Raw genomic sequence first — 12,175 nt, 5'->3', positions numbered from 1 at the left:
ATCTCTGAACTTCCCTTTCGTCTGGTGCAAAAGCAATTACCTTTGATTTCTGCCCTGGCTGCAACTCTTCTTGTCATCACAGTTCCCAGATTGCAGGAAATAACCTGATTCTGTGTCCGAGCTGAGACGACAGCAGGTGAAACTCCTGGCCATGGCGTGGCTGGAGCAAGCCTGTTTGCAGGGGAGAAAAATCCAAGCTTCTGTGGAAGCTGCAGCTGCATTTGGCCCGAAAGCTTCTGTTTTAAAAAAAACAAAAAAAACCACACTTCCCAAACCCCCCTCAAACCAACCCCGAGGACACTTATTCTTTGAAAGCTGCAGAACTTTGAACAGGTGCAAGAGGAGACAGCTGCCTGGGCCCTGTGCGCAGATATTCCTGCTAATGCTTTCTTAGAACTTAATCTCCGAAACCATCTGCTTATGGCAAGCACAGTTCCCTGAGGGTGAAGCAAACCCCTGCCTTACTCTGCTGCAGCCAGAGCAAGGATTTTTAACAGCAACAAAAAAAAAAGGAGAGGGGGTTCAAGGGATATGACAAAGGGCCTGATTCTCCTCTCTCCTACACCAAGTTGACTCTGGTGTTACTCCACTGACTTTAAGCTGGTTTCTCTAGCTTCACCCGCGCTCAAGATCTGTCCCAAGGTCATAGGGACAGTGCTCACGCCAGGATTTGGAACTGCTGTGGGTCAAGAGGAAGATCATGAATGCTGGAAACACACAGGGCCAAATCTTCTTACTCAAGCTTTTAATTAGGTCCTTACTCAGGCAGAACTTCCATGAGGCCAAACCCTGAAGATCTAGCCCTGCCCTGCATACTCTCCACCCTCCCCATTGAGGGATTGGCTGACCAAGGCATTCAGACGATGATGCTAAAGAACCATTCTGGTGAGATAGACAGAGCCTGCTGCATGTTTATCCAGGAACTAAATAAAGTGGAGAAGCAATTGGAAAGACTGTCTGGTCTCATGGCTGGAGCCCTAGGCTGGGACAGGGGAGACCTGGCTTCTATACCTGGCTCTGCTGTTGGCCTTGTGTAAGTTTCGTGGCGTCTAGTAGACAAGGAGGGTTAGAAACAGAGCAATTTGAGACGGGAATACTCTCTCACAAGGGGGCCCCTTATCTTGGTTGGTGCTCATAGGCACTGCCTTGGTAATAGTTCAGAACAAGCCAAAGAAGCTGTAAATTAGTTCAAACCTACCCATTGCCATCAGCCATTCTACTTACTCATGACCTGTGGAAATTCAGGAGCAGAGGCCAAATCACTATCACCCAATCGGCTCCTGCTGCCGCCTGAACCATTGAGCTGCTAATGAAAAGCCAGTCTGTCAATTTCAGAAAAAAAAAAAAAAAGAGGAGCTATTAGCCATTGCTGCCCTGTGACTGCCAGAGGCACTGTGGTGACAGGAATGGGTCACACTTCAGCTTGTGACTGAAGGGTCCCTAACTACGGAGAGACACTTAGGGACTTCCCCCTGCATTTGGTGCTGGCCATAAAAAATTGATCATCCTTTGTTATAGCTTCACTTCTGTCACTTTCCATCCTGGAGTCTGTTTTTTACGGAAAACAAGCTACATTCATCAAAAATGACAGAACACAGACTTAATGTAATCATGTATGAGAACATGAATTGCAAATGCAGAACACAAGCACTAAAATGTATTTTCCATTACTGCCACAAAATGAAATAATCATGAACGTTTTCCCCAAGAATGAGAACACATGTAGAGTACACCGACACCTCGAGAAACAGCACCAGGCCCTGGCTTCAGGTGTAGGTGGGCATGGGACCTGCTTATGGCACAGGGCAGTATTCTGTGCTCTGCCATCACTGGCAGAAATGGCTGCACGTGTGGGTCCCAACAGAGATCCTTGCGCTGGTTATCAGCCACTGCTGCTTCATTGCTGTCTTTTTGAATGACACTTAAAGTCCTGACCATTTGTGCTTGCTAAAGATCCAACTGAACTTTTTACAAGAGTAGAGGTGCTAGATTGAGATGCCTTATTGTCTAGCACTTAAAGCAGAAACTGGGGAGTCCAGGAGACCTGTGTTCTGTCCCCAGCTCTCCCATTGACTTGCATGTGACCTGGGGCAAGTCACTTTAACCTTTCTGTACCTCAGTTTACCCAGCTATAGTAATAAAAATTAATAATGCAAGTTTGACAAATATGGGTATTTTTGTCTCTGCAATTTGTAACTTGGTTAATTGCATTCTGTCTTCCCCTTCCAGATTCATTGGTGTGCTGCATTCCTGTGCTCTGTTAAACAGCTGCTGTCTCACAGGTAGGTGAAATTATATGCATCAGTTTGTGAAGTACTTTGGTGCAAGGTTCTGTATAAATGGATTGTCTCTGCTGTTCAGGATCTCAAGAGAGAAGGAAGGCTGGTAATATTGGGAATTATTTAACAGATTTGTAGATGGAAGAGAATTTAGTTCATGTTAGTTATTTAGATTATATGCCCGTTCCGACTCCACCCCACCTCCCCCCCCCCCAAATTCTTCTCCGGCCTGTAGGCACATTTGCCATATATTGAAAATACAAAGCAGCTAATGGAGGAATTGGAGTTTGCCTTGCAGGAGAACAGTCAGGCGTCCGACATGATGGTGTCCAGAAGCGAAGCTACTGACTTTATCAAAGCATTGCGTTCAGGCAACACTAAGTGCTGCACGGAATGATATAGAGCAGGGGTTCTCCCACTTCATTGTTGCGTGACCCCCTTCTGACGACAAAAATTATTACAGGACCCCAGGAGGGGGGACTGAAGCCTGAGCCTGCCCAAGCCCCACCACCCTGGGTGGGGGGGAGGGCAAAGCCAATGCCCCAGACCAGGGGGCCAAAGCCTAAGCCCAAGGGCTTCAGCCCCAGGGAGGGGGCCTGTAACTTTAGCCCTGCCGCCCAGGGCTGAAGTCCTCGGGCTCGGGCTTTGGCTTTCCAGAAAGTCTAAGCCAGCCCTGGTGACCCCATTAAAATGGGGTCACGACCCACTTTGGGGTCCCAACCCACAGTTTGAGAACCATTGCCATAGAGGGAATAAGGCAGGGAGAGAGAGGCTGGTCTCAACCAGAAGAAGGCGCTGTTGGAAGTGGGTTAGATGCAGAGCAACATGATGTTGATCTCCATTTTGGCTGCAGGCCCTGGGTTAAATGAAGGGATACACATGGGATAGACCGGGTTCTGCTTCAGCCAACGGGGTGCTGAAGAGAACGGGGACTAGTGAGATGTGTAGTGGTTAGAGCAGTATATGCCTCAGGCAATGTTGAGCACTGTAGAAAATGGAACAGTGTGAGAGATTTTATTCTCTGATTTAAAATTGTCTCTGCATGAGAGCAGTTCAGAGTATAAAAAATACATAAAATAAATAGGCCCCGCAGCTGTAAAATCAGAGAGAAAATTTGTGGATCTGGAAAAGATTTTTAAACTTTTTTTTGGTATCGTATCAGTAAGGAAGAAATGTGCTGACACACTTCCTCCCAGCTGCTTATGCATCTCATGTTGTCAGGCATGTTTGCTCATCCATCTTCGTGTACATATCCATATGGACATTCACACTCCTACATCCATGTATATGTGTTGCATACTTCATGTCTGATGTACGCGGGCTCACACAAATCTTATATTCAGCCACCCAGCTTCCTATGAGTTAACATGGACTCACATGCATGTATGCCAGTGCACTTCCTTGTACATGTATGCACCTGTGTTCACACATCTGAATATGCGAGGACTGATGTACAAGAGGTGAACAAAATATTCACAGTGAAGCACAAAGCTGTACCGTTTTTCATTTCATGCCTAGTGGGGGTGTTGGGCCTGTTTTAAATGAAAGGTGACAGTCCTAGGAGTCTGAAGTTCAGCATTTTAATATTTGGCATGGTTTTAACTAGCCATGCCTTAGCTCAGAAGCTCTTCAGATCAGGCAGTGTGTCTACCTGTTTCTCTGTACAGCATCTAGCACACAGGGCCTGATTGGGACCTCAGGTGCTGCTGCAAAGCAAGTGCGGTAATTAGCGACAGTAGCAATTGTCTGATTTGATGGAAATTTGGGGGGCATGAAATTGCCTCAAAAGAAACATCAAAAATGTTCACATGACATTCTGCAGAAACTTGGTCATCTGATTACTCAGCTCTGTTTCACGCACTCTGATACAGCTTTGCACGTGTCCATCTATTTAAACTTGCACTTCACGCATGCATATGTACACTCAGAAAGCCATGTGCACTCTCACATGAGTGTAGATGTCTACTCACACTGCTTGCATAGATGTGCACACCTACAGATTTCCGTGTAGCCACATGTTTGTAAGTCATATCTATGTGCCCATATATTTTCCCAAGCATTCATGTACAGGATGTGTACATCATTATAAGTGTGCATGTAGAATATGTACATACGTGTGTGTGTGTGTGTGTGTGTGTATAAAAATATAAATATGCTTTATACATGCGTTTGTTTTTATATATATAGTGAGAGATATGTACATGTGTACACATAGAATCAGTATATTTGTTTATCCTCCCACTATACATACCTTCCAGAAGAGGGCACCTATCTCCCAGCCCAGACAGCCTTCTGTTAGCCCTCAGCCTCTTACACCTGGGCACTTAAATCTTTCTTGCCAACTAGAGGTTAATAATGCCAGCACAGAGTGAAATATTAAGGCAGGCACTTGAAATTCAAAGTGTTTCTTTTAATTAATGGGTGGATGCCACAGGATGATCCAATCCAGCTCTTAAATTAATCTTAATTACATGGATTTTGTAATTTTGGCATTAGCCAGCCTAACAAAATATGTATTTCATAATCCTAGAAACGACTGAAAAAGGCTGCAGCTGAGTAGTCAGCCGATGATGTTATCAGCCTCTGTGGCTGTGGGTGTCAGTGTCATCAGGGAGTGTCTGAGATCTTATCTGAAAGCCCAAATTAATTCACTTCTGCAAATATCAAAACAAGCTTTTTTGGCTGGCATGCGGGGAATATGCAAGACTAATTTCTGAGCTGTTACATCTTGGAGGTTCTGTGCTGTCTAATACTGATGGAATAGGGAGTCAGGATGGGTAGGAGGCAAGGGAAGGAAACCTGTCAAACATCCTGCTAGACAATGAGTACCGGCTACAAAATAATGCAAAAAGCCCTCTGTTGCTCATGTTCTATTTTACTTATTGGTCTAATGATTTGGGTACAGAACAGGGAGTCAGGAGACCTGTGTTCTATTTCTGGCTCTGTCACGGACCTGCTTTGTGCCTTTGAGCAAATCCCTTAACCTCTCTGCACCTCTTTTTCTCTCCCATCCTTGGTCTGCCTTGTCTGTTTTTTAAATTGCAAGATTTCTGGGTAGGGACTGTCTGTCTGTACAGTGCGTAAAGACAGTGGGGCCTTGAACTCGGTGGGCTTCTCTAGGTGCTACTATATAATAATGGGTGGACGGTATTGTCCTAGGAGACTTGATACTGGGACTCTCCATAAGGGATGCACCTATGGGGTCTCTCTAAGCGGTCACTGTGCCAATCTTAAATATACAACAGATTCTGGGCTAGATCATCTGGGTTGTTCATCAGAAATATACGCCCATCTAACCAGCCACCAGACATCCTTTGAACAAGAAGCATGGCCTTGGGTATTCACCAGGGAATAACATAGCTGCTTCTCACAAATGAAATGGAAAGATGATTGAACTGCCTGGAAGTGAAAGCCATTGGGAACTACTGTTTGGCCTCCTTTTTCCAAATGCAAACCAGAGGGACGATGCAAGGGTGGGGAGTCTGTTTGTGGCCAAGAGTGACTAAATGTAGGTCAGTGGGGTGTCACCACTCCCCCATTGTCATTCCAAGCCTGCATTGGGCCAGGATTCAGCACTGTGCCACCAGCTCTGAGAGGGAGCTGCCTGCATGAGCGTATCCCAGAGCACACGCTTTCTAATACGCACGGGCACAGCTGGCCATTCACACCTGCACATTTGATTCCCATGGCATCACTAACCAAATCTCCCCAAACATCCTCCTCTCATTAATCTACAACATAATAGAAGCCTCACAAGTGGCTGTAGCAGTTTTCCCTCCACCATGGGCAGGTGGAGGCTACCTGCGAGTCTCTACATCTGGCCAGCTTTGCCCTCAATGTGTGGTTGTTTGGGTGACAGAGCAGACTGTCCGAAGATGAAGTCTCCAGCATGCCTGTAAGCTGTACTGTATATTCTGGTCCCTATGATCAGAACCTCTTTGCGGTTGGCTGATCTTCTGTTACAGAGGTTTTCTCTTGTCCTCATTAACCATGTTTACCTGTTTGAAGCTTTTTCCGGAGAGTATTTTATCACAGCATTTTGTTTGAATCAATTTGGGTGTTTGCTTTAACAGCATTTTCGCAGGCATAATTGAAAACAATGTTAAATCTGATGTCAATTTGCCTAATTGATGTGAAAACTTGATTTAGGCCAGGGAGGGGTGGATTTCCTCACCTTGGTCTTATGAATAAATTGCTCATCTGGAAGGAGAGGTAAAATCCAGCGCATACTAGCAGCCAGTAGGGTTCTCTCTACAGGGCAGAATTTTCAAAGGAGTCAGGTGCTCATCTCTCATTGAAAGTCGATGGGATTTGGTGCCTAACTCCCTTAGGGTTACTTGAAAAGCTGAGCCGCTGCATGTATGTTTGTATTGACTGGAGTTGAGGGCTGTAGTAGGACACTGTTGTTCCCTGTGTTGGGGAAGGGGGGAAAATGTTCAAAAGTGGGATCTAATGGAATGAGATGATCTTGGAGGCAGAGTGAAGAAGATAAGAGCAGACACACAAGGAGCCATTCAGTCAAGACAAGGCAAGTTGCAGGATGATAAAGCAGCTGGAGACTGAGGAGCAACAGCAGCCCAACCAGTAACCAAACCAGTGCAAGGGAAGTGCCAAGGAAGCAGAGGCAAGGGAGCCAAAGTAAAAGGCGTCTTAGGCCCCTTTTTTAACCAACAGGGAGCAACCAATCTGGGAACATGGGAGTACCAGGGAACCTGGGGTGTGTGACCCTGAGTTCCTTCAATTCCGCACACAAAGAAATTGGTTTGTATAGGAATATAGTAGCACGAGGGGTTAGATCTGAAGGAAGCGTATTGTCTCTCTGTTGTTAGTCAGTCTCTAGCTATTGGGAGGAAACTTTCCTTGTGGACAGGTTATCTCATAACTGCATTCCCTCTGGTCTCTTGCACCTTCCTCCAAAGTGGGGAGGGATAGCTCAGTGGTTTGAGCATTGGCCTGCTAAACCCAGGGTTCTGAGTTCAATTCTTGAGGGGGCCATTTAGGGATCTGGGGCAAAAATCTGTCTGGGGATTGGTCCTGCTTTGAGCAGGGGGTTGGACTAGATACCTCCTGAGGTCCCTTCCAACCCTGAGATTCTGTGATTCTATGAAAGCAGCTCTTCCTGGGCCAACATTAGCTCTGTTTACCTGCCCTGTAACTGATTCTCTGTTTGCTAGTTGGCCTCCCTTTCCTTTCTCCATTTACAGTATGGCTTCCAGTGTTCAAAGCAGCCTCAGATCTTTGAGACAGTCCCACATGAAGCTAAGGTAGCTGCTTTTTCAGAAGGATTGTCATTTGCCCAGCCTTAACTATGGAGTCTTCTAGGATGCCACAGCCTCCTTCCTTGCTCTGATCAGCAGGTCCAGTTGATAAGCATCCTGAGATGCTGAACTCACTGAACTGTTGGTGGATATTTTTGAAATGTTGTAGCTTAAACGAGCAGGTCCTTGATGTTGGTTCTATCCCTGTGGCCTGGAACCAAGACAGCTTGGTACCGATCTTCCAAAAAGGCCAAGAAGAGTGATGCTGGGCAATGACTGGCTTGTCAATCAAACTTTGATTCAGAGTAAAACAATTTAAACAAATGCAAAGGGGAGAAGATCCATTGTGATAGCAGCAGCACAGGCATCACAGAGCATAGGTTTATAAAGGACAACCCAGACCAACTTTAGTGCTCTTCTGATTCAGATGACTAACATCACTTGTCTGAGTCCTTGTCTGTGATGGAGAACTTTCCCTGGTGTGATTGAGGCTGGTCCAGTTGTGCTGTGCATCCCCTACTATAGATGCACTTAACCTTAAACCGGTGTATCTTAAACTGGGTTAGCATTGTGGGGTCAACTACTGCATTCAGCTCAATCTGTTTAGAAGAGTCTGTTTTGCACCAGTGGAACTAGATGCGTTTTGGTGTAAGCTTTTGATTATTGGCAAAGCCTCAGATTCTCTTCCTCTGAATTAACTTGATTTCCCACTAACTCACATGGTGCTGTCAAATGAGGGGCTGATCAGTACCTGTTGTGCCCATTTCTAAGGCTCCCTTTTGAGCTGAAGTGCTGTGGCAGCTGGCAGGCAGAGTTCCAGGGCACAGCCAAGATCAGAAAGACAACTGCCGCTCCTGGCTGGTCAGGAAGGGACAAAGTCATTCTCTAGGAATGACGACAGGCAGCAGAAGGAAAGCTGATGGCAGACACCCCCCTATGACTTAAATATTCTTCCAGATCCTGCCTGCAAACTGCAGTGGCATCTCCTTCAGAAGTCCATGGAAGTCAGCAGGCAGAAACCGGGGTGTATCGGAGCCTTGAAATGAAGGCTGGGCAGAATAAAAAGGAACCTGCAGAGATAGAGAAATAGGGGAACAAACTAACAGGACCTACAGGGAAACAAAGTGTGTCAGGCTGAGGCGCAAGATCTCATCTCTTGGGTTACTAAACAAAATTGAGCTGTCTGAGTAAGCTCATTGGACAGGGTTCTCATTAAAAGTCTATGAAACCGCAACAGCTGCCCGAGTATGGACATCTGCTAGGTGCAGAGAGCCAGGGGGAAGCAATGCATAAAGCCCTTTCCCCGATGGAAGCTACTTGCAGATACAGTAGGACATGGAAGGTGAGTCCTCATGTAAGATGCTTTTACTTGCAGCAGGCAAGTTCTCCTAGCTGACCGTGGCTACCAGGAGACAGTTTTACTCAGAGAAGCGATACCCAGTAGAAGAGCAAGACCATTTAATGCATGGACAAGTTCGTCTTTACTGGTACCCTTAATGCCCTTCTCTAAAGGCTGCTGAATAAACTCTGCAGCGCTTCCCCAGGTGACATATTGTTCCTAGTGATGAGCAAATTCTCTGCCAGTTTTTCCAAGGTTCCTCCAAAACACAGGTTTCTCCCGGGACGTTGGCATGACATAGAAGGCTGCTGCCTGCAGTTGTCTTCATGGTCTGTATTAACTACTGGGCTGAGGGTGAATCTTCTCCTTTTACCAAAGCACTGTTCCTTTTCTGATGTTCCACGTACTGCACTGGTCCTGAAAGTCCACACTTAGGGCAAACCCGTCTAATTGTCAGAGAGATACTCCAGCGCTCCTTAGACCTCCCACTTATGGGGTATGCCCTCTTTGACCTCCCAGATCAATAAGCGTTCAGCCAAGTTTGTGTATTTCAAGACAGCTTGCTAAATATGCCCACCGCTACCCTCTGTGGACTTCTTTGACATTCATATTGAGGGAGGCTCTGTGGTGGTTGATGTCTTCAGGAGTATGTAGTGGAGAGAGGCAGAGGAGAATAACCCTCCCCAGGTATTTGGTACCCATATTGTTTAGAGTCTCCCATTTGCAACGAATATGTGGAACACGTTAGCAGGGAGGCTAAGATCCACCAGCCACTCTGTTTCAGATTCTTTCCCTTTATCTATACCTGTACACACCCCTCTATCTGTCTCTGCCCACAGTGATGCAGGGAGCCCAAGCTCACAATTATTCAATTTCAAAAAATATTTAATGCAAAAATTATTTTCATTCCATGGTCTGTTCTTTGCACAGGGCCCAGAGGGGCTCCATGTCCATTATCTGTGACACTGATGCCTAGCTTCAGGCTTCTTTTCTCTGGCCTACGCATGTATGATCCTGTAGACTTATGGGGTGAGAGCCTATCCTCCACCATCTCCATGTCTTATGGGGAGGTCTATTGATTGAGGCCTCAGCCGGAACATGGCATCTGAACTCCCCGCTCTCACACAAGGAGAGAGATCCCAGACATGTGGACCATTGGAGAAGCCCAGGATTACCGGTACATTAAATTTCACCATGGAGTCTGCATCTCAGGCTGATTGCAGGGGGAGATGGCATCCTTGCTTGTATCCATTGATGAAGCAGTGGTAGGATATTATTATTTATTAACACTAGTACCTAAGGACAAGCCAGGTCAGGGTCCCATTCTATTAGGCTCTCTACTAGGGCTGAACGGGGCCACTACAATTTCTCTCTTGCTTCTTCAACAGCAGAGTTCTGTTCCATGGCTTGGGCTTCCAGGTGTTATGGTAATACAAATAGCTAGTAATAATAGTAGGCGAGCCAATACCTGCAAGTTAGGATGGGGTTTGTTGGAGGAAGAGTTTGTAGAATTAAGCTCAATTCCCTGGGCCTGATTCTCATTTACACCAGGGCTCTGGCTTTGCAAAGAGGCCTTAAAGCAGGGGTCAATTGTCCCCTGTTGAGTTCTGTCTCCTCCAGTTTCTCGAGAGGCCTGGGATGTGGTGGTAGCAGTAGAAGGTCAGTGTCTAGTTCTCTAGCATGGTGTCTGCCTCTCTGCTCCTGCTACAGAGCTTGAGGGCACCAAGGGCTAAACGATCACACAGGGCCAGCTCCCCAGCTGGCATGAATCAGCATAACTCCCTAGCTGCGAGCAGATCAGTGCCACCTGACGGCAGCAGAGGACCTGGTCCCGAGAATGAATTACTCTCTCACTACCCCCTTTGTAAGTCAGACAAGTCCTTCGAGTGTCCTGTCCCATTGCAATGTTAGAGAAGGTCACCTCCCCCCACCCCGCCCCCCCGACTGTCCCTTCTCCTCTGGATAAGCAGCATTCCCCCCCCTTGCATTCCCAGTCCCTCACGCTTCACCAGAATTAAATTCATCATTCATTTTTTATGGTTTATACATAGCAGTAATTTATGTTTTCAAATATATTGAGGTCACACTTTAGCAGAAAAAGAGTGTTTCACATTTAAATTGAAGGCATGTTCGTTCCATTAAAGGGAGATGTTTTGGACAATTTTAAAAGGCTAAAAGTAGTAGAAAGTAACATTAAAATAAAATTTGAGAGATGTAATTACACCTAATTGTACCATAAAATAATCAATACTGCATTACATTATTTCTGACTTCCCCGGTTATAGCCTTTTTTTGTTAAGCTTTTGAATATTGATGAGGTGAAAGGGGTCGCAGTCTACTCTCGGAGGTCTAATGGAGGTGGAATTAAGGTGATGTCCTCTCCTATTATATTTGCACGGAAGGGCGAGCGCTCGCCTTGCTCGAGCCAGGGAGATAACATGGCATCAGAAGCCAATACCTTGGCAACATTTCTTGAGCCAAGATTAGGCTGTCAGTAACTGCTGACTGGGAAGCTGGGAATGGCCGCGTGCTCTCCCCTTCGCAGACCCACTCAATTAGACACGGCAGAATGCAGAGGAAATGATGCTCACGTCAACCGAGATCATTAACAGCTGGAGACCAGGGGGGAACCAGTTCCTTCCAGTTCAACCAACACTTTTTGCTTTGTCTCCTCTTTCTGGGAGTTTGAGGAGGCTTTTTGGGGTGTGTTTATATTTGTGTAAGTTCCTTCTCTCTCCCCCTCCACCCCCCAACAGACCCTTTCTCTGTTAAAATGAAACCCCCCCCTCATCTAGGGGCATTCACCCTCTACCCCCTTACATACGCACATAACCACACCAAGGAGGGTTGCTGCAGCTGTTGTGATTCGCTGCAGGTGCTCAGGTTGGAAGCTCACCTCCCTCTGCATTTTATCCCAGTGAGTACAGATCTGGATGCATGTTCCTCCATCACCCCAGAGTTCCCATGCTGGAAAAGGACTGAAAAATGATGCTCTTCATTTGGTGCAGCATCCCTGTTCCTGTTTAAACTCCAGAGTTCCTCCTGGCCTGTGATAGGAAGGGATCACGTGCCAGGAGGGGACTGGCTAGACCCTTCTCCTGTCCTTGTGCAGTTTTCTCCTGAGCTGGGGATGAGGCTGTCTGTCTTTTTCCTACCCTGGGCAGAAGTTGTCTCTGCATTTTTCGAGCAGTTTTGTCTTAGTAAAAATGGAATAAAGACTCCAGGATTGGTCCTTAACGTCTGTGCCTCTCAGTGGCTCCAGCTGTAGAATGAGGATAATAGCCATCTGAGTAAAGGCC

General features: G+C 46.4%; 1 protein-coding gene across 6 annotated transcripts in view; it reads left to right on the top strand.

The window, feature by feature from the left end:
* CASZ1 (castor zinc finger 1) overlaps positions 1-12,175 on the top strand; it is a 394,551-nt gene that overhangs the window by 53,865 nt on the left and 328,511 nt on the right. For all 6 annotated transcript variants that reach the window (XM_044996148.1, XM_044996145.1, XM_044996152.1 and 3 more), the window contains one exon: positions 2,230-2,282. The gene's annotated coding sequence lies outside the window, so the exon portion shown is untranslated. The remainder of the gene's footprint in view (positions 1-2,229; positions 2,283-12,175) is intronic.

Source organism: Mauremys mutica, chromosome 21 (genome assembly GCF_020497125.1).
Source record: "Mauremys mutica isolate MM-2020 ecotype Southern chromosome 21, ASM2049712v1, whole genome shotgun sequence".
In the NCBI taxonomy this organism is placed as follows: Eukaryota; Metazoa; Chordata; order Testudines; family Geoemydidae; genus Mauremys; species Mauremys mutica.
Note: the sequence above shows the minus strand (reverse complement) of the source record. Positions and strands in the feature narration are given on the sequence as shown.